At 43.5% G+C, this 3,475-nt stretch overlaps 1 pseudogene; it reads right to left on the bottom strand.

Moving 5' to 3' along the window:
- Positions 1-682: 682 nt before the first annotated feature.
- On the bottom strand, positions 683-1,854 carry LOC147896577 (E3 ubiquitin-protein ligase At1g12760 pseudogene; annotated as a pseudogene).
- Positions 1,855-3,475: the final 1,621 nt, after the last annotated feature.

Here is a 3,475-nt window from a genome sequence, read left to right as displayed (position 1 = left end):
CGTCCAACCAAAAGCATTCATGAATATAAATGTATTTCCCTTAGCTCTGTTGTTTGCTAGTGCAGATTATTGTGTTGTGCTACCATGCAAGCTCTAAAACTTTTCATTCCTATCGGTCTTCTATTTGTCATGTTCATTCTATCACTCTTCTATTTATCACTGTCGGTCTTGGAGCAGGATGAGTTCACAGAACGGAATCCTACTTAACCCGGGACATCCGCTTGAGTGATTAGCAATCAGGTTTGTTACTTGTTTATTTGTTCATTTGTTTCTTCTGAGGTTGGTTGGTTGTTCATTCCTCTTTTTTCGAATTCCACTGAGGTCCTCTTTATTTGTTCACCTTCTCTAGAGACTGAGGACTGAGGGTTGCAAACAGTCGACTCTGCTATCCGAGTGTTAACTCTAGCAAGAGTTTCTTAAATCGAATTTTTGCATCCCCTCTCAAATTTTGCACATCTAACACAGCTGGTTGTTCTGTTGACGTTAGACAAATCAAAAGGGTGATGCTCAGATGGAAAAGGCGAAAGCGGTTCACATCCTGAAGGCTAAATTTGAATAGGCATGGAAATTGACTATGTAAAACACTAAAGCAATAGAGGAAGGATGATCCCCCTGGTGGAACAATTAACCCAATAACAAGAGTGCATAAAAAATGTTCCAGACGATTTCCATGGCGGTAGATTTTGGAAAACCCATGGCGGTTGTCCTCATGGTTGAATTTCCCTTTAGCAACCGTCCTTACAAAGGAATTAGGTCGTGCGGCGTTTGTTATTGCTCGGAAATTTGTGAAGATGTATGGTGAATCCAGTACGAGTAAGTATCTTTAACCAACCCTGAAGAAATTGGCATTAAGCAACGCGAAACGATAAGGGTCCAAAGCAATTTCACCTTGTGCGATGTGAAGTGGCTTCGTCGAGCGTTAGGTCGGATTCCCTGTCTGTGTGGGAGGTCTCAGAAGGCAAGCCCAAGCTAGAGCTAGAGAATGCGCCAGAAGTTTGGGGACTGCCCTGCGCTAGTTGTCGATGACGCCGTCGATATTCCAACCACACGCAAATCATGTGAATGCAGCATTGTGCTGCATATCCTACGATCCATACTCTCAGCGGATTGTCCGGGTGCTCTCGCCTGCTCAATATCAACACAGACGCGGCCACCGTCACGAAAACCAAGTTCCAGATGAGGTCAAGGATGACAACAGGCCTCGAATAAGCCCAATCGCTCTGGCGCTCCTCTAGTTGTTCGGCCGCCGTCTCCCTGACAAGCACCGAAGGCTCTCTCATTATCCTGCCGCTGCTTCTTCGACGCAGCAACCGAAATACGCGCGACAGGTTCCCTCTTCTTGTAACAAGCCTCCCACTGTCAGACGCATTGGCGACCTCGTTCGCGCTTCCCAGGAGAGGGGAAGTATCTACAGATAAATCGGATGTCGAAGAATTTTGGCGTCCCTCCATGTTTGCCAGGCCTGCAAAGGCGATGAAAGCAGGCAAACAAGTGGAGGAGCTATGGAATGCAGGTGTGTAATTCCGATTTCAAGCAGATGCGTTCCGGAATCGGAAAGAACTGCACGATGCTTACCAAAAGGAAGGAGATGAAAATCACGGATTCTTCCCGCAAGATGAGGAGAGAGCTAAAGAGGTTAGAGAAGTGCACCGATTGTTCCGGCACAACGAAGGAGATGAACCATCTGCTGCGGGAACGCGATTGACTATCATGAGAGGCTGAATTAAAAGGGTGACAAGTAAAAATGACGAGGGAAAGTGCAATTTGTATACGCTCCTTCCACTTCCAAACCTTTTGGGCAATCCTACAAATGAATGAGAGGAATACCCGGTGAAGCTTTTAATAAAGGGTGAAGCTTTTTGGCACAAGGAGAAATTTGCTTCTTGGCTTTTTAGAGGATCAAGTGCTCTTAAGAGAGCACAAGAGTACATGGAGCACATGGAGTACATGGAGCACAAGAGTACATGGAGCCACACACACATGTACACAAACATAGAAACACCTATGAGCTTGCTCATTTTGGGGTTTTCGGGAAACACACATAGATACACAACACATTTACAGAAACATGGACCTTGCACTCTGTGAATTTGACATCTTTTCGTTTTCATTCAGGTGTTCCTTTGTCAATTACCAACAATGAAAAAGGAGAAATGCACAAACCTTTCCTTTTTCCATGTATGAAGTAGATGTATTTTTTGTTGAATGAACATTTATGACACAATAGAGCTACAAGGCTCATTTTATATTTCAGGCACTTCAAGGAAGATTGTTGGAAGCCCAAATTTCAAAACATCATAAGTTTGCAGGCTCCAAATCCAAGAAATAACCAGCATTCGTGTGACGTAATGGAGAGGAGCATTAATGAGACTGCTAGCTCATCCATGGTTAGATGCCATGGGAAAACTTTCTCACACTCTAATGTGCCTAAATTTGACAGCTACTTCATTGTCATTTGGTCCAAGAGAGGTCCCTCGTGGAGGGCTACATGCTAAATGGAAAGCATCTTTGGTCTCGATAAGCCCTGACAATGGGCAAGGGGTCGTCAACGTGCAATTGTTGCTGTTGCTTGAAGCTAGTAAAACCCAAGCAAAAATATAAAGAGTTGAATTGCAACTGGAAGATTTGAAGTTTGCAATTGGCAAGAGTGAAGTCCGGCAATCCATATAAGGGAAGATGTAGGGAAGGTGGTCTGGGGGTACCCTTGAGCACCCCATACATCCAGGATGGTCTGACAAAGGAGTCGATGGTGCAAGTTTTCTATGTCTTCAATGCCTTGGACCGTGGTGGGAAGCTAGTATAGATGGCCTCTAAGACTCTAAGGAAAGTACTAGGTTCTTTGGCTAATCCCGGTTGAGGGTTCGTTTTCCTTTTTTTTTGGGGTCAAGGTGACTATATTAGAAAGTAGCTTAGCATTTAATTTTGTGTTAGTTGTTATGAGCATAAAAGGTTGCCTTTCTTCAGTGCTACCTCAACTACTCTTCTTTTCATTAAAGGGCCATAATGCTTTGTTCCAGTTATAAATTTTAATAGGACTACTTTTTTCATTGTGAAAAGTGAGGTCATTATGAGATTTAGGGGCATCTTATCGGAGGATAGAAACATTGCCCATCTAAACTAGCCCTTTCAAGTGCCCAAAAGTTTGATGCATGCTCTCAATTGTTTCAAGGCTTTTCTTTTAACTTCTTCGTTTTTGAAATAAAAAATTAGAGGCTCATCCCTCTTGGAGTGTGGTCCAAGGCTTCTCGAATGACTCATCAACCTTTAACACTTTCGATATTCAATGCAAATGAGAAGGATTATATTGAGGGGATGAGGTGCCCAGAGCGTGCCACAACCACCATGCACAAAACGAAGAAAGTAGAAGTAGAAACTCCAGAATACACCATGCACATGTTGAAGTTAGAACTCTAGAAAGCAATTTGCAACCTATTAAATATCTCCATGGAGCTAGAGTCATTAAGTCAGGCCTTAA

The sequence above is a fragment of the Dipteris shenzhenensis genome, chromosome 11, assembly GCF_047967505.1.
Source record: "Dipteris shenzhenensis isolate YYH24624 ecotype China chromosome 11, Dip_SZ_1.0, whole genome shotgun sequence".
NCBI classification, from domain to species: domain Eukaryota; kingdom Viridiplantae; phylum Streptophyta; class Polypodiopsida; order Gleicheniales; family Dipteridaceae; genus Dipteris; species Dipteris shenzhenensis.
Note: the sequence above shows the minus strand (reverse complement) of the source record. Positions and strands in the feature narration are given on the sequence as shown.